Genomic DNA, 19,823 nt, shown 5'->3' with positions numbered 1-19,823 from the left:
GTATGGCCATAATGCAACATTTGATATTGTGACAGTAGTTTACATCATAGTATTTGAATTCATGTTTATTCAAGTCTAGAGATATGTGATATGTTTTTTTTCTTTAGACCACTTTGAACGTATCTCTGCATTGACGTGAAAACAAAAGTCTGTTCGCTGTACCTGAAATGTAATTACACCTGACAAACCACCGTACAATAATTTCAAATTGGGACAGAAAATTTGAAATGGCCTCGATTGTTCACTACTTCTGGTGCATCCAACGGGGCAATCATCTGGTGTCTCATGTAGAAAATAGCATCCCTAGTTGAAGGCCATTTCCAGTACTTCCCGACATGTGCCATTACTGACACCTGGAACTCTCCATCTCGTACAGCAAGAACTTCTCCTGGAAATTGTTTTCCATCGTACTCAACTATGAACCAGTCTCCCACTGCTGCAATGGTCTCACTGCTGCTCTGGGTTGCCTCATCGTGCTTGTCTCTGCTCAGGACATAGGCTACCACCTCGTCATTTACCACTTTGAAGAAGTGCATCTTTGCTATGCCAGTAATGGCCTTGGCTTCACTGAAGATGACATCAAGGTTCAGCTTCTCGTTCCTCTTTGTTCCTCTTCCCAGTATCACAATGAACAGAAGGTTTTATGAAAAACTTATGCCGCATGGAAGAATTCTGTACTGACTAGATAGACAAGTCATGTGGTACGCTCCATTGTAACCACCACTGTGCACCATGTATTGAAGAGTATGTACTGTGCACTGGTCACTGCAACATAAAGCATGCATCAGCCACATGTTTCCAAAATTTACCCCTCCCCCCCCCCACTGTCTTCATACTGCCCTCTGTTGTCTTACTGTCACTTTTGTCTTGACCAGGACCTGTCTATTCGAGTCATTCACTTATTTCATGGTTAGTAACGTTACAATACACAAAGGCTGGTTAGTAACGTTACACATTTTGATTGCTGTTATTTCTAACTTCTATCATGACAAGTAATACTTATTTATATATTTCAATTAGTCATTGGACACAGCAGGAAAAATTGAAATATTATCATTCATAGACACTTTATACACTCTGGAGGTAAATAATTTCACTTTTCGGTTAGTAACGTTACATGACTTTCTAGGGGTTGGGAAATGCACACATGTTTGCATTTTGAAGACATGTAGGTTGATTTTACTTAATATATCCATGAAAGCACTACACTGCCTCTATTAATTCAATATTTTTGGTAAGAAAATGGCATTTAATTTGACTAGATATCTTCTTTGCCATTATGGAGATTTTGCTGATAAAATTTATCTGGAACAATTCTTGTTCAAAATTGGTGAATTCACCACCTAAAACTATCAATATACCCTGAAAAATATTTTTTCCTGAATCATCAATGTGTCCTTTCGTAAATCACACACAAAAATCAAGGAAAAAAACAAATTGAAATTTTAGGGTCATATCCCTCTAACTGCGGAATTGCCAATATGTATATATGTACATCCATGCATATAATATAAAAGATAATCTGCATCAGTGACATATGATAAAAGAAGATAAGGATAAAAATACGGTCAGGGTGAAAAATACACCGTTTAAAAAGAACACTTGATGTTTGAGGCATAGCCCTTTTTCAAAAAACTAAGGAACCAAAATATCAACTGCAATATATGGTGAAGTAATTATAAACATGTGTGTGAATAATTCATCAATTGTTGGAATATGGAAAAGTCCGGAATGTAACATTTATTGTTTGAGGGTGTAGAGGAATTAATGTTACATTCCGGACTTTTCCATATTCCAACAATTGATTAATAATTATTCACACACCTGTTTATATTTACTTCACTATATATTGCAGTCGATATTTCGGTTCCTTAGTTTTTTGAAAAAGGGATATGCCAAAAACGTCAATTGTGGTTCTTTGAAAATGGTGTATTCTTTTAAAACAGTGTAATCTTCACCCTTACTATATATATATATATATATATATATATATATATATATATATATATATATATATATATATATATATATATATATATATATATATATATATGTTTTTGTATAAATTGTGTGTGTTCCTTCAAAAACTTTACCTATCTTAGAAAAACTGTTTTTGAGGCTGGTTACTTTTCTTTTCTGTCTTCTCTGTAAAATGCACTTTTGCCCTGTCAATGGTTCTCAGTCGGGTAACCAGAAGCCTCAATCTGTTGCAAATCAAAAGGTTTCTTCACATCGTTGAAATCAAAGATGTGACAAGAGCAGCTGAAGCTATGACATGAATAAATCGGCTCATTACACAGCAAATGTCATGAAGTTCCAGGTTGTCACATTACGTCTCCTGGTCGTCATATCAGCAGGAACCAGCCATCTTATCAGACAAATGTTTACAGGATGATAACTGGAATATTAAGTCATGCTTTCTGATTTTCTCGGGTAGACACACATAAATCAAAATAACTGGATGTATAAGAATAAGCTGTAATCATCATCAATACTACAAGAGAGATGTTTGTCTCTCTGTTTGTTGCCATTTTCTCAGATATGTCCAAAGAGATCTTCATAAAACTTTCAGAGGTTCACCAATGAGTGTTGGGGAGTGTTTTAAGTTATAAAAGAAGTTTTTGAAAATTTTGATAAAAAGAAAGTTTTTTGTTTTTTAAAAATCGCTCTTTTGTGCCTAATCCTTTGTAGTTATGTGAAAGGGAATATTAAATGATTTCTGACCACATTCCTTAGTGGGTAGGGGGAAGTGTTTTAGGCCCCCACAAAAGATAGAAAACAAAAGCAAAACTTGATTTCTTCAAAATGCCAACTGGATTAGAGCAGCACCGGGCAATGCCAGGAACCCATGCTCGTACAGAATAAAAACCAGAAGGGCACTCGGTAGAGTGCATACCTCCATCATGCAATGCCTGATCCAGTAGAACATATCAGGCCCGATTTTTTTTTTTCATTATCATGCTGTATATCAGTTTAGCCCTTTCTGAGAATGGTAAAGAATCACTGAAAATTATAAAAAAAAATTCTTGTATTTGGATCTGGATCTTCACCAAAATTGTATCAATTCTTCCTTATCAATCACTCGACGTGTCCACCAAGTTTCATCCAAATCCATACATAACTTTTTGAGATATCATGCTATATGCTGGATAGTTTTTGGCCCTATCTCTCAATGATGCAGAATCACTTTAAAAAATTCTATTGTCTTCCCCAAAATCTAATCAGTTTGTCGTTGTCACACATCCAACCTGCCCACCAAATTTCATCTGGATCCGCCCATAATGTTTTGAGATATCCTGTACACAAACAGGCAAACAAACAAACAGACTGACAGGGGTGAAAGCATAACCTCCTTCCACCTTCGGTGGTGGAGGTAACAAGTTATTCCAGTGCAGTCTCGAAAAGGCTCTGTCTTATTATAACTTGTTCCATGGAATCTGTTTTGGAACTTGAGTTTGAACATATGTATCAGCCCATTATTCGACTATCAGATCCAATACACCTGTCATTTCCTAGTTTTTTTTTTATACATTTTGGAAACAAGAAAGCATGTTGTCAAAAAGCAGGAGAGTTGTGAACTTGGAAAAGTGAACAGTTACATGGTAGTCAGGCAAACATGTCAAGTTCAGAAGCATTGCCTTGATGGATAAAGCATCCTTCCACCCTGGAGGAATTTGGCCCACTTTTCGAATATGTTGTCAACAAAATGCTTTTTAAATGCTGTTTAATGATCATCCAGAGTGCTGGTGGAGTATGACGAAACAAAATGGTCATAATTTAATCCAATCAAATCAAACTACATGAGTTGGTTTATCTTGCCTGCAGATTCGATCACCTTTCTGACGATTACGACTTTCCTTGTGTGTTTATCCAGAGATACACATGCACACAGTGTACGCATCATTGACTGACTGATGTACCACACACTTTGCTACAAAATGTCGGTTCTGCCGAATCAGTTTCTTGGCCAAGGCTCATGCTGATCGGTTTTCCATTCCTCTCCCAGCAGCAGTGAGGGCAGGAATTTGGAATATGGCCATGGTGCCGGTGATGGCTTAATGGTTATGGTGGTGGGCTTGGGATCCTAGGATCCTGAGTTCAAATCCCACTTACCTGTTGAATTAAAACCAGGTGGGGTTGACTCTGCCAGTCATCCTTCTGAGGTCGGCAAAATGAGTGCCAGCTTGCTGGTATCCTGTGTCGGAGTGGCAACCTGTCCAGGACTATGCCCAATAGCCAAGGAGACTGCGGAGGTGAGGCAGCACCAACACTCTGCACAGAGTCTGGTCCCAATGGATGGATGGATGGATGGATGATATACAGTCCTATATCATTTTTAACTCATCTCTCAATGCTGATGAATCACTTTAAAAATTAAGTAATTCTCGTATCCAAATCCGGATTCGGATCTTCGCCAAAATTGAATCAATTCGGCCTTGTCACACACCCAACCTGTCCACAAAGTTTCGTCCGAATCGGTCTCCAACTTTTTGAGATATCCTGTACACAAACAGACAGACAAACAGAAAGGGTTGAAAACATTACCTCCTTCAACTTCAGTGGTGGAGGTAATTATCAATGACAACATCTACAAAGGGAGAGGATGTCAGTCTTCATTCAAGCATCCATCTCGGATGCAAGTTTCTGCCTCAAGACTTCTTCGGCAAAACACAATCAGCCTAAAATATAGGCTTTTCCACCATTTGTTGTACAACATTGTGACAAAGTACCAGAGATGGAGAATCTCCAAAAAAAACAAAAAAAGTAACAACAACAATGGAACAATATTTAAGGCAGCATCCGACAAGCTTCCGACTTGGACACTCGTTTCTGATTTAATGTCATTATCACCGAGACGCAACGAATCTCGGGGTTGCAATGCTTTTGGTTAGGCCTCAACACCGTGAGAAGGAAAGCAAAGTTCTGAGGGTTTTTAACTCAACATTGCTTTATCTTTTGACGGGAAGTGAGCCTCACAAAGGTGCCCCGCAAACGGTTTCACTGGTCGAATTTTCTATCGACCATCGCACAGATTTCGCATTCCCCAAAATCCCTCGGGAGACACGTCGCAGGTGTATATTTCACGGGATGAAAGAATTGTCGATGAAACAAGAATGGGAAAGAGAAGTAAATTTAAATCAGGGTTTAATTGGTTCACGAGTCAGTAAGGCCTAGGTCACATTTGCCACGGCGGCCGTGGGGTCTCCAAAATCTACGGCCACTAGCAATTATACGGCGGCCGCAGTATTTCCACGGTCACACAATGTAGCAGTCACATATGTTTTTATTTTTCGGGGAGCCGCACGGCGTATTTACAAATTGTGGAGACCGAAAACGTGGGGGTGCCGTACGGTGTTTGATTTGATGTCACACGGTGACCTTAGGGCGTTCCTGTGGTGGCCAACGAATTTTCAAGGCAGACGCAAGGTGCCCGCAAGGCGACCGCAGGGGGACCCTAAGGCGAACGTGCGGCCAGACGGACGGTAACGAGTGGGTTCTTTTTTTTTTTTTACCAGTTATTTTGTTGCGGCTTGTCGAATTGCTACGGCCTACGTAGAAATTAAAAAAGTTATAACTCCGCGTTATAATTCCACGGCGACCTTACGACCTGTAAAATATAGTCAAACGGTGTAGGGCCACCCTGAGGCCACCTCAGAAATTCTGCGGCCGCCGCACGTTTCTGTCAATTCAGAGGGCGTACGGCCGCCGTATCCTCGCCGTAGAGCAAATGTGACTTAGGCCTAAGTGACCACTATATTCGTTATGGGTGTGTGTCTGTCTGTCTGTCCCGAGCATAGCTCCGTGGGTTTTGATCCGATCTTGATAAAATGAGGGTGCGAGGTTTGTATCATGATCTTGTGTTTTCTGGAGAATGGGCGTGCTGCGCCCATTATGGGCGGAGCCACGCCCAAAAAACATGTGTTTTTAGGGGGTAGCCGGTTTCTAGTTGCATCTTCTCCGAGGGGGTTTGGCGAATCTGGCAGAGGTTTCGGTATTTGGTTAGCCCAATTGCACCTGCATAGCCCCAGGGAGCTCGTTTTTTTTTTGTTTTTTTTCATTTTCGTCCCAAGGTCACAAGGTCATGAACCTAGAAAATGTCAAAAAAAATCAATCAATTGGGCATCGAGCTCCAAGGGTTTTCAACTGTTTCGAATGAAAGTTGGTATGCAAGTAGTGCTCTTCGAGTACTACAACTTTCGTCATTTACGTTTTTCACGATTCCCGCCAGTTTGCCCGTGGCGTCCCCTCGAAGGTCAAAAAAATAAAAAAAGCGAACCGTGTACATTGCTCGTGAACCATCGCCATCTCCAGACTTGTTTTACCTTTCCTAAGCTTGGCTCACACACCTTTGGTTTGAATTAAACAGCTGCTGAAGAATATGGGTGTTGCTATTGCACAGTCTGAGCTCCCTCATCACCACACCTGGCTCGCCATTAAAGGTGCAAAGAACTGGGGCAGATAAATTGGGTGCAGTGGGAACAATTTTCACAGAGCTTCGATGGTGCTGAAACTGTGGTTCAAAGGTATGCTGTCAATGCAGACCGTGCGAGAGTGGTGAGAGTCGTATTTGACGGGCCGAACCACAGTTTGGAGGTGTTGTGAGTGCCGTGGGTCAGAGGTCGCCGACTCCGTGCATCAAATATTTCTGAACATGCGAGAATGCGCATGAAGTAGAAAAAGGAAAACAGCTCAATTAACCTCTTCCACTCACTGAAATTGAATGCATAAATTACCTCTTGCCGTTCATTATCACCGGTGCCTTGCATTAAGTATTTTGGTTGTTGAGTGTTTTCACCCTCACGTCTTTTTTTCCTGCTGTGCTGGATGGGATTTGGAAATGCAGCGAGTCAGCATCTTATCAAACTGACAATTTCACAGTGCTCTTCTTTCGTCTTGCTCCTCTGCTATCCAAGTCCAGGTTTGATAAACTGATGCAGACTCTGTTCTTCAATGGAACCGGGCGTAGTGGCGTGCGCCTGTAATCTGGCGACTCGGAGGCTTGGGTTGGAGGATCGCTTGAGGACGGGGGCTCTGCACTGGGCAGGGTGTAGAGCAGCCTGGAATCATGGCGAAACCCAAATCCTGATCCCTGTGTCGTAAGAGGCGACCAGGGTTGCGTCAGGAAGGGCATCCGGCGTAAAACCTGTGCCAAATCAGTATGCGGATCATAACGGATGATCCGCTATGGCGACCCCTAACGGGAGCAGCCGAAAGATGAACAACAACAACTCTGTTCTTCAATGGGTTGATGCAATACAATTCAAAATGTGAGGATAAATATGCAGCGTTCAATATGTGGGGGGACTTGGAGGTTGATGAGGGGGATCGGTGGAGGTTAAGCTGAGATGTGAGAGAAGAAGGAGTAAATATTGGAGGAGGGGGCAGTCGGGTCAGGATTTTGGAATTTATTCACGGGACCGGTGATAGCTCGCCTACTCTACGTGTGGGATCTTTATAACGTCCATCAGAATCTGAGGGACGGTACACACATTGATGATTCACCCTGCCTGCGATGGAGCACCAGGATGACAGTTTATAGCTGGGTCGGGATTCGAATCCAGGCGAGACAGCTTAGAGGCGAGTGTGCGCACCTTAAGGCCATCCAGAAAGCCCCAAGAGAGGACCGGGTTTTGTCAACAAATACCTGTTCACAAAGAAATGGATACCACTGGAAACAACTAACCAAATAATGTAATAAGTTGCCCATCCCCCGCGCAGGGGAACACGGGGTTTTGCTCTCCCTTCTGTGTCGAATTTGTCTGTGTGTCTGTCTCGGCCGTAACATTTTTACCATTTGAACTTTTGTCATCAAATCTTGGTGGTGGTGGTGGTGGTGGTGGTCGTATGGCAGCTTAGCTGCCGGGGTAGCTATCATTTCTTGAAGCGCGACTGTGTCGCTGATGCAGTGCCCCTCTACCGGTACACACACTGGAACTGGTACGCATTTCGCCGACCTCGGAAGGATGACAGGCTGAGTCAACCCCCTGGTATAATAATTCAGCGGCTGACGGAGGTTGAACTCAGGACCCTAGGATCCCAAGCCGCCACCCTAACCACTGAGCCAACACCAGGCTATCAAATCTTCATCAAACCTTTACCTTGAAATTGTGGACAACACAAATTAATAAAATGTACAATTTTGTTTTCACTGTCATTTTCGTCGAGTTTAGTTTGAGTACAAAGCGGACGTTGGTTTGCATTTTGAGATGATTTCTAGCTTGACTTGTTGTCACTACAATTATAGACAAGCCCAATATTGTTATTATAACAACAATGGTTTGATCATGCATGACGGTGGTTTTATTTATTATAGGCAAACTAAAAAGTGTTTTTCTCCGTCGTTTTAACGGAATCAGAATGTGGTTAAAATGATATATACGTGGTAAAATCACCGGTCTCGGTGGTGTAATGGTTAAAGCCAATTTGGTTCGAACCCCGGCGGAGTCGTAACAAAAACTTCATAAAAAGTCTTTGTACGTGCTGCTTCCTTGCTTGATAGTCAGCATTTATAATGGATCGAGTATGGACAAACTGCCTTATGTTGACAACTATTGTGCTGATTTTGATGGGCATAATGAGCTCCTGTGTTGAAATTCCTTTAAGTGGGAAGTCATTTATTTGTTTATTTGTTTGTTTTATTGATTGATTGATTGATTGATTGATTGATTGTCCAGCTTCCCTTATGAAGACATTTTAAGCAATTTAATATTTTTGGGGAGTATGTGGACATTCTCACCCCAACATATTATATGCTTCTGAGTGATTTCACATCATTCGATTCTGAGGACAGATGACAAAGCTTGTGTGCCAAAATATCCACTCGCATATGGAATTTGCATCTGAATGCTGAAAATGTATTCGGTTTCTTTTCACAGTAAAATCTCACAGGAGGATGATACCCAGTAGGTCAGGATAGGGGCCCCAACATCTCTTGCAATAACTTCAAAGTCTTTCAACGGATCTCTAAACTTGGATGACCAAAAGTCTGAGCTTTTTATATTTAAACTCAGTCGGTGCATTTGAAGTTCATCAATGCCCATCCTTTGGAATGAAGAGAGTCCAGGGCTTTCTTGTTGGGTTGGTCAGGTTCATTGATGAATGAAAGTGGTCCTCTTATGTTGGAAACTTTTAATCCTCGGAAAATGCCTAATTCTAGCTCTCGCTTGTGCTCGGTAAATCTCATCGGCATGAACCGCACAATGTATTCATGGCCCCTTCAGTTTTGGGAGCGGAGCAAGATGATGCTTGAAGAATAAATATCCCTGAAAAGGGTAAAAACCCTTAATTTTTACAACAAATGCCTTAATTCTAGCTTTCAAACAGATGTAACACTGTCCTGCCCCCCCTCCCTCTCCTTGAGGCCAAAGATGAAATATAATGTTCATTGAAATGAGATGTAATGAATCTATCATGAGATTCCACAGCCACTATCTATCATCCAGTTTGGATTAGTTTTGGCCTCTTTATTTCCTTACAAACGCTAGTTGAAAGCATCAAGACAGTTTGTAAACCGACCCAAAACTTTTTTTTTCAAGGCTTAGCCACCGCACATTACTGTGAAATTGAATGTCTTTGTGATCACAGTTCATTTTATCCAGCAGGTTTTCAACCTACCTGTGAATCTTAGCAGAGTGAGCAACAAGAAAATTCATAATCCTTACTGTACGTACCATCTATCACATCATTAAATTGGCAATTGGAAATTTGAGAACAAAAGCTCTCCTAGTACATTATGCATTGCGATTTGAAAATGAGGTGGCCAACATATTGTGCCATTAGCTTTCATATCGAATGCCCTCTGCCTCCTTACCGTATCAGCTGTGCCATCAATTGGCTGCACAAAAATGATTTTATTTTTATTGTTAATGTTGACTCCTCTTTCTTCCGAATATCTGACAAAGATTACTTATGATACCTCCTTCATTGTTGCATGCGATGGTTTCAGACAACAAACCACCTCTCGTATTTCATTGAAGGCACAATTTCCTTCAATAAAAGCCAAATGTGGAATGCCTTTTATATCGGTGCTTTCATCGAGACCAATGCATAATATCTCAGGGTCTTTTAACGTCCTTTGGTGCTCTCTAACATGTTTCTGCCATTTTAACAAGTAATTTTGATGCAGGAGGAGGCCATTCGGCCCATCATGCCTGCTGTACACCAAAACCAGATTTAAGATGTGGCAGCTCATTAACGCCGCCGTGAAAACACAGTTACTCTGCACGCCACGCATTTGCTCCTTGAAGGTTGCTGATGCTGATTGTCCTATTGTTAGCTTCTCCCAATCTACATCAGCCATCTCTCTCCTCATACCCTCAAAGTTTGCCTTCCTTCCTGAGGTCTTAAAATAATTGTTGCACACTCAATGTTGTGGTCACTTGCTCCTAAATGCTCCCCGACCTCCACCTCCTCCACTACATTGGGATCATTACTTAAAAGGAGGTCTAACACTGCACTCCCCCTCGTGGGCTTATCTACAAACTGGGTGTAAAAGCAATCCTGGACTAAAACTAGGAAATCCTCATCTGCTCTGCCCTTTCCCTGTCCCTAGACCCAATCTATCCCTGGCAAGTTAAAATTCCCCATCATCAATACTCTTCCCTTCCCACATGCCCTTCTGCATTCTTCATGAACCCTTATTTCCTGCTCCTCCATCATACCCGGAGCCTTATAAAAGCATCCCATCAGTATCTTAATGTTTTTACATTCTCTAATCTCTACCCATACAGGAATTTCCACATTATTTCGCTCCTTAATGTCATCGCTTTCTCTCGATACAATACTGTCATCTACGCAGAGTGCTGCTGCTCCTCCAATTTTCTCTTTCCTCTCGTCTCGCACTGATACATCATGTAGTTTTTTTGTCCTGTCCTCCATTTTCTTTCCCCATGAAGCCAAGTTACACTTACAACAACCATAATATATTCCTCGCGATTTACTCTGGCTTCTCCATCTTATTATTTAAGCTCCTGGCGTTGGTGTGAAATAATTTTAACTGTAATTAGATTTTTACTGCCTTAACATGTCATCATGTCATCAGTTTAAATTCCTTCCTTAAAAGCCTCTCCAACTTCCTCAAGTCTAAAAAAAGCCTTCCTTCATTCCCTCCTCAATTCCCACTGCAAACCTCACTGCCCTCTTTATGCTTAAATTATGGATATCATTCTGGAAACACTCCCTTTGCCCCAAAAATGATTCCCATTACTCGTAAATTATATTCCCTTTTCATCCTGGAAGAATACCAGAAAACGTGACCTCACAGTCCTTTGCTTTTAGTCGGCTACACTCTCACCACTACAACCACTCACTACACCCTCAGGGCTGCCACCACTCACTACACCCTCATCACTGCGCCAACTGACTACACCCTCAACACTGCCACCACTCACTACACCCTCACCACTGCGACAACTGACTACACCCTCACCACTGCCACCACTCACTACACCCTCACCACTGCGACAACTGACTACACCCTCACCACTGCCACCACTCACTACACCCTCATCACTGCAACAACTGACTACACCCTCACCACTGCCACCACTCACTACACCCTCACCGCTGCCACCACTCACTACACCCTCACCACTGCCACCACTCACTACACCCTCACCACTGCCACCACTCACTACACCCTCAACACTGCCACCACTCACTACATCCTCACCACTGCGACAACTGACTACACCCTCACCACTGCCACCACTCACTACACCCTCATCACTGCGACAACTGACTACACCCTCACCACTGCCACCACTCACGAAACAACCACTGTGACCACTCGCTGCACCATCACCACTACAACCACTCACTACACCCTCAGCGCTGCCACCACTCACTACACTCTCACCACTACAACCACTCACTACACCCTCAGCACTGCCACCACTCACTACCCCCTCATCACTGCAACAACTCACTACACCCTCACCACTGCCAACACCAACTAAACTCTCACCACTGCGACCACTCACTGCATCCTTGACACTGCCACCACTCACTGCACCCTCACCACTGCCACTGTTCATGACACCCTCACCACTGCCACCATTTAAACATCCTCATCACTGCCACTATTCACGACACCCTCACCACTGCCACCACTCACTAAACTCTCACCACTGCGACCACTCGCTACACCCTCACCACTTCCCCCACTCACTACACTCTCACCACTGCGACCACTCGCTACACTCAAAACCACTGGTACCACTTATGACACCCTCATCACTGAAACCACCTGCTACACCCTCACGACTGCCACCACTGTTCACAACACCCTCACCACTGCCACCACTCACTAAAATCTCACCACTGCGACCACTTGCTACACCCTCACCACTGCTACCACTTACTACACCCTCACCACTGCCACCATTTAAACACCCTCACCACTGCCACCACTCACTACACCATCATCACTGCCACCACTCACTGCACCCTCACCACTGCAACAACTCACTACACCCTCACCACTGCCACTACTCACTACACCCTCACCACTGCCACTGTTCACGACACCCTCACCCTTGCCACCACTCACGAAACCCTCACCACTGCGACCAGTCATTGCATCCTCAACACGGCAACCACTTACTACACCCTCACCACTGCCACCACTCACTAAACCCTCATAACTGTGACCACTCGCTACACCCTCACCACTGCCACCACTCACTATACCCTCACCACTGCCACTGTTCACGACACCCTCACCCTTGCCACCACTCACGAAACCCTCACCACTGCGACCACTCATTGCATCCTCAACACGGCAACCACTTTCTACACCCTCACCACTGCCACCACTCACTAAACCCTCACAACTGTGACCACTCGCTACACCCTCACCACTGCCACCGCTCACTACACCTTCAGCACTGCCACCACTCACTACACCCTCACCACTGCCACCACTCACTACACCCTCACCACTGCCACCACTCACTACACCATCACCAATGCCAACACTCACTACACCCTCACCACTGCCACTGTTCACGACATCCTCACCACTGTGACCACTCACTACACCCTTACCACTGCCACTGTTCATAACACCCTCACCACTGCCACCACTCACTAAAGTCTCACCACTGTGACCACTCGCTACACCCTCACCACTGCTACCACTTACTACATCTCATCACTGAAACCACTTGCTACACCCTCACCACTGCCACCACTCACTACACCCTCACCACTGCCACCACTCGCTACACCCACACCACTGCCACCACTCACTAAACTCTCACCACTGTGACCACTCGCTACACCCTCACCACTGCTACCACTTACTACACCCTCATCACTGAAACCACTCACTAAACTCTCACCACTGTGACCACTCGCTACACCCTCACCACTGCTACCACTTACTACACCCTCACCACTGCCACCACTCACTACACCCTCACCACTGCCACTGTTCACGACACCCTCACCCTTGCCACCACTCACGAAACCCTCACCACTGTGACCACTCATTGCATCCTCAACACGGCAACCACTTACTACACCCTCACCACTGCCACCACTCACTAAACCCTCACAGCTGTGCCCACTCGCTACGCCCCCACCACTGCCACCGCTCCCTACACCTTCACCACTGCTACCATTCACTACACTATCACCACTGCCACCACTCACTACACTATCACCACTGCCTCCACTCACTACACCATCACCACTGCCACCACTCACTGCACCCTCACCACTGCGGCCACTCACTACACCCTCACCACTGCGACCACTCACTACACCCTCACCACTGCCACCACTCACTACACCCTCACCACTGCCACCACTCACTACACCCTCACCACTGCCACCACTCACTACACCCTCACCACTGCCACCACTCACTACACCCTCACCACTGCCACCACTCACTACACCCTCACCACTGCCACCACTCACTACACCATCACCAATGCCAACACTCACTACACCCTCACCACTGCCACTGTTCACGACATCCTCACCACTGTGACCACTCACTACACCCTTACCACTGCCACTGTTCATAACACCCTCATCACTGCCACCACTCACTAAAGTCTCACCACTGTGACCACTCGCTACACCCTCACCACTGCTACCACTTACTACATCTCATCACTGAAACCACTTGCTACACCCTCACCACTACCACCACTCACTACACCCTCACCACTGCCACCACTCGCTACACTCACACCACTGCCACCACTCACTAAACTCTCACCACTGTGACCACTCGCTACACCCTCACCACTGCTACCACTTACTACACCCTCATCACTGAAACCACTCACTAAACTCTCACCACTGTGACCACTCGCTACACCCTCACCACTGCTACCACTTGCTACACCCTCACCACTGCCACCACTCACTACACCCTCACCACTGCCCCCACTCGCTACACCCTCACCACTGCCCCCACTCACTACACCCTCACCACTGCCCCCACTCGCTACACCCACACCACTGCCAATCTCCTGAGCAAAATTTGCTCTCATGCCTCTCTCCAGTTCTTGCAGAGACTGAGATTTGTTTTTTTTCCAGATCAGATCAAGTCATAGTGGTTGTGGCAGGTCATTAAACAAACACTCAGAACTGCTAAGGAATGCTTATTTTAGATAGTTGTTATGTGTGAAGAAAGGCTTAGTAACATGTTTTGCCAAACACGCACAGTTTAATCTCATAACATCTCTCTGTACAGCTTGAATTTTTATTTTTAACACGTCCTTAAACATGTAGAAATACTGCTTTAATTTTCATATGCCAACACTGACTTTTTATTTTATTGCTTACATCTTATGAGCGTTGTCAGACAACGATGTTTTGTGATTTTGTTTCAAAATGTCATCCAACGCTTTATGTGAGGCACACAGTACTTACTCGGTGGCATTGAAACAGGGACTGCATGATCCTTCATCGAAGCAAATCTAAATTTGTTTGTCCAAGCAGCTCGAAATCACAAAGAATCACAAGGGAATTAGACGCAGGTGGAGGCCATTCACCGCATCATGCCTCCGCCACATCAACACCACATCAATTTATCATCACAAGATCAAGTAAGAAAATGCAAAAAAAAATTTTAATGGTGTTTTTTGTTGTAGTTTTTGTATTATTGTTTTTTGAGGGGAGGGGCCATAGGAGCTTGGGTAAAAAAACACACATCAACCACACAACACCCCTTGACGAGACCCTCACCAACACTCTGTACACGTGCACACAATCACCCATGCAAACTCATCTAATTTCACTTTTCTTCTGGCTTGACTTTTTGACTTGACTTGATCATACGTCTTTTATTTCTTCTTTTTCTTCTTCTCCTTATTCTTCTTCAGGAAAGTGCTGCACGAAACAGTCATGTTAACTAGCTGAACTATGTTAATGACCGAGCTTGTTACTTCGCAGTCGTTTTAATTAAACGCCTGCTTAAAAAAATGTCCCACTAAAATACTCGTTGAAATGTATCAATCCAAGTTCATTGAACACAATGTTAAAAATAATTTAATTTTTTTTTTAACTTTCTAAGCTTGAACCATTGTGTCGTGTTAAAAAGATGGAAACGACAACAACTAGTGCATTTCACAACACGCACCAAATTGGGTGGTGCAAAATCTGACCACGTGCCGAGGATTATTGTACACATCTTGCAGTTATTGGAACAACACACCTAAACTTGAAATTAACACTTTCAACCGACATGTGCTTATTATTCCCACAATGCAAAGCAGGATGTGCTTGAGAAAAGCTGTCCTGTTGTTGATATTGTGACAACTTGGACGATACTCCACTCCCGGCTTGTATGCCAAACTATGAAACCTTTACCAGCCGTGTCAAGGTACCTTGCTTTATTGCTGTGCCTGTTAGGAATTATACGGAAGGAAATATTGGCCAGCCCAGAGCCCTAACTTCTTAATTAAGCCACTGTGGATGTCTTGGAATTCCACCGGAGGGCCGGATTCAACGGACTACAATCCACCACGAAACCTGCACTTGTTCTGAAAAAGGAATTGCGCAATAATTTCCTTATGTCGAGCAACACTTGGTACAAAAGTGTTGGCGACAGTAAAACTATATCAGAAATGGAATGAATGGTTGTGAATTAAAAAGCTTACATTTTCTACCGTCCCAATACTTTTGGTAATATAGTAGAGTTTCGTTATAGAAAAAAAAAATATGCAATTCATTCATTTAATTTATTTGAAGAATGCATTCATAATTCCACTTCGACTTGACAAGACTGCATTTTGTTTGCAACTTGTGCAGTTTTCCAAACATCACAGAACTTCTTTAGCTCAAGTTGTGCCTGGATCTCCTTGTCTCTTCATTACAATATGACTCTCGGGGTGACCATTTAACCCATGACCATTTTGCGAAGCCACAAAGGGCCAACGGAACACAATATAATTTTGGTTACAGACGTTGTGTTTGATCGATCCGAAACCTCGGCTCGTAGGTCAGCTTTCAATTCGTGCGAAATCTCAATGTCCCAATACAGTGCTGATCGGCGCTTGGATCCACAGCCTTGAGCCATGACATGAAGCAAATTATAGAGCACCGGATACTTACTATGCATCTCGTGTCGCTCCTCGTGTGGGCGGCAACCCTTGGCCGATTCTCCTGCAAAGCAGTCGGATCATTTTGGAGGATAAGTGGTGTGTCTTTTGGTGGAAAAAAACATGCACAAAAAGTTGGTGAGAATTGGAAATATTTACCATAAATACACAATATCAGCTCTGCTGAGATACACTACTGTAGAATGGCTCATATAATTATGAGCAATGTTATCGACAAATTTTAACACAGAAGTAATAATTGGAAGAAGCAACAACAGCAATGGTTTTTTTTTCTTACAAGGGTTTCATGTGTAGCTGCCCATAAACCTTTGCTGAGGAGAGGCAAAAGGAAGAGACAATGTCGGAAAAGGCTTACAGTCTTTACAGCCCTGCAGGTGTGGCACTTTCTCAAAAGCTTGCCTGATGAGCAATCACAGCGTACTATATTAAGCATGATCGTACTTTGAAGTGTTTCATTTATTTACACATGATATGTAATTCCATCCCGTGTTATTTTAATGTTATACCCAGCTTTTTATGTTACACAAGTGTGTGTGTGTGTGTGTGTGTGTGTGTGTATGTATGTGTATATATATATATATATATATATATATATATATATATATATATATATATATATATATATATATATATATATATACTTATAACAGATGGGGTTAACTCGGCCTGTCATCCTTCCGAGGTCAGCAAAATGAGTGCCAGCATGCTGGTATACTGTGGCGGAGTGGCGACCCGTCCAGAATGTGCCCAATAGCCAAGGAGACTACTTAAGCAGCATTAACACTCTGCACAGAGTATGGTCTCAATCTCCTCCTCCTCTTTTGTGAGAGTTAGGCCTTTAAGATTAAATAAATAAGTTCATTATTGGCATCGTGGGCATGAGGGTTAATCATTTATTCACTTGTTTCACCGGCCATGTTCTTTTCCCTTCTCTTCCGCCCATATTTATAGCTTATAATAAATCCTTTGTTAATGAGAACCTGTTTTTTGGTAACTGAGGGAATGGTAGCTCTGCAGCTCGTTAGTGATTTCAGCATGTAAACCCATACCAGGAAAATTGTGAAGCGGCGGAATAAGGCACCATGATTCAATACCAAACTGTCCTCTGGCATTGCTCAGCCAAATGTGGGAGGGCAGCTTTGGAACAGCATGTGGTCTTTAAACCAACAACTGACATGCAAATTATGTGTGGATGCGTCTTGACCTCTCATTCTCTACCTGCCCAGAACTTCGTTGGTGGTTATAATCCCACGATCGTAACAATATATGCACACACTTGCTATTTTTACATGTAGGGTTGGGAATGTACAGCACATTCACGTTTTGATGAGACCCTCTCACAGACATCATCTACACACATGTGTTAAATCACCCATCGGCGACCTAAAATTCCTGCCAACGCGACAACAAAACGATTTCAATCCAATGGAGAAGGTACGAGGACAGGTAGGATCACCTCGACTGGAGGTACTGTACGCGTACCTGCCTCGATGTTGTCTGGGTTTGAATCCTGACCCAGCTATAAACTGTCATCCTGGTATTTCACAGGCAAGGTGATGCATCAATGTGTGTGCCATCCCTCGGATGGACTGGTGTCCTGTCTACCGGCATTAGTTGGTGGATGTTAAACATCCCACGGTGTCCTTCGTGAAGAGTGGGTGAGCTATCGCTGGCACCCTGAACAATTACAAATTCCTGCACACTCGTTTGAGTATCCTGCGTCAGACTGGTGACCCACCCAGTATTCTAACCAGAGCCAAACAACTGTTTCGGTCGCAGTTAGGCTCTCTAAAGGTAGCATGATGATGATGCCACTCCTTTAAAGCAACACATAACACTGTCTACCATCCTTCCCACATAATGTGTCGTCTACATCTAATAAATAGAATTCATCTGTCTGTCTGTCTGTATGTTCACGTTTTTTGCAAAGACCACAAAGCCGACAACCACCACATTTGGCAGATAGACCAAATCCCTCTCGGGGATTGTCCAAGGGGTATTTTCATCCACCACCTCAGCCTTTAAAGACTCCGAAGAACCTTTAAGACCCCAAGGACCCATAAGACCCTTTAGACCCCGAGACCCCAAACGGTAACCTTTGCTCATATTTAATAGTTTCATTGCCTTCCAAAATCATCTTGCAGACCTCATTCCTAACTGTCTCCACCCCACCCTTACCTCTTCCGACACCTGCTCCCCCTTCACCTCTGCTTACACCTGCTCCCCATTCACCTCTGCCAACCCCTGCTCCCCATTCACTTCTGCCAACACCCACTCCTCCTTCACCTGTGCATGCACCAGTTCCTTCCTCATGCCTGCTGCATTTTCCTCATGCTCTTATTTCAGAAAAATTAGTCTCGAACATTTAATAATGTTTCAGAATGCACAAGAAGCAGCTAACAATCCGAATATGTTGACTTTATATTTTATTCTCATTTCGTAACTCGACCATTGTTCTCTCTGTGGACCATTACCTGTCCAAGTTGATTGAATCAAACATTGTGCATTACTTGTTCGTTCAGTGAGGAAACTGTTTCCATGCATTCTAATTAATAAATTGCACTTCACTTTACTCAATTAAAGAGCAGGTTTTGGGTCGCTGATGACTTCGCGTGATTCGAAGGTTGTAATCACATTAATAATCGTTGGGCAATTATTTTCTTACATTTGAAACTCAAAATATGCTAAAATTAACCTATCAGTCAAAACTTTTGTCAGTGATCGAAAAACAGACCGGAATTTACCAAAGATGCTTTGACGTCACGTTCTCCGAAAACTTCGTGATCATTCGGAAACAGTGTGAACAATGGCGAGATGCGAATCAGAGAGTAATTTCAGCGGCGATGAAATTGAGTGTTTTCATTCCGATATTGCCGAGGACGAGTCGGAGGATGATGGGAATTTATACTATGAAGTTTCTGGCCCTGAGACATAAATTTGAGCCACTTGCAAGTGCCAGAAAACGGCCTATTTCGTGTACAAGTGGCAGGACTGACTGTCCGGCAGTTCACACTGACAGACTCCACCAGACAGATTGGTTTGTAGATTTTCATTTTCTTGTTCGATGCATAAAATAATGTAAAGTTTGATTCGTCTGTGACTTGATATAATAATTTTTAACCCATGAGTCACTCAAGAGTCAGAAATAGAATGAATCAATAATGGACCCAAATATATTATACACCGTAGCCTTGGCATTGAAGTCTTTCTGACAGCTGAGCTTGACCCCAGCGAAAGTGA

The 19,823-nt window shown here is 43.6% G+C and overlaps 1 protein-coding gene and 1 long non-coding RNA gene across 5 annotated transcripts in view; one reads left to right on the top strand and one right to left on the bottom strand.

Annotated features, from left to right (window-relative positions):
* LOC147019616 (leucine-rich repeat transmembrane protein FLRT3-like) overlaps window positions 1-19,823 on the top strand; it is a 269,981-nt gene that overhangs the window by 70,842 nt on the left and 179,316 nt on the right. The gene's annotated exons all lie outside the window — the stretch shown is intronic.
* LOC147019619 (uncharacterized) overlaps window positions 15,059-19,823 on the bottom strand; it is a 44,925-nt gene continuing 40,160 nt past the window's right edge. The window contains exons 2-3 of the long non-coding RNA XR_015061465.1: window positions 16,576-16,626; window positions 15,059-15,351 (exon numbers count right to left, since the gene is read on the bottom strand). This is a non-coding gene — a long non-coding RNA (uncharacterized LOC147019619). The remainder of the gene's footprint in view (window positions 15,352-16,575; window positions 16,627-19,823) is intronic.

This window comes from Eptatretus burgeri, chromosome 9 (assembly GCF_056783735.1).
Source record: "Eptatretus burgeri isolate ZD-2024b chromosome 9, Ebu_testis_v1, whole genome shotgun sequence".
NCBI classification, from domain to species: domain Eukaryota; kingdom Metazoa; phylum Chordata; class Myxini; order Myxiniformes; family Myxinidae; genus Eptatretus; species Eptatretus burgeri.
Note: the sequence above shows the minus strand (reverse complement) of the source record. Positions and strands in the feature narration are given on the sequence as shown.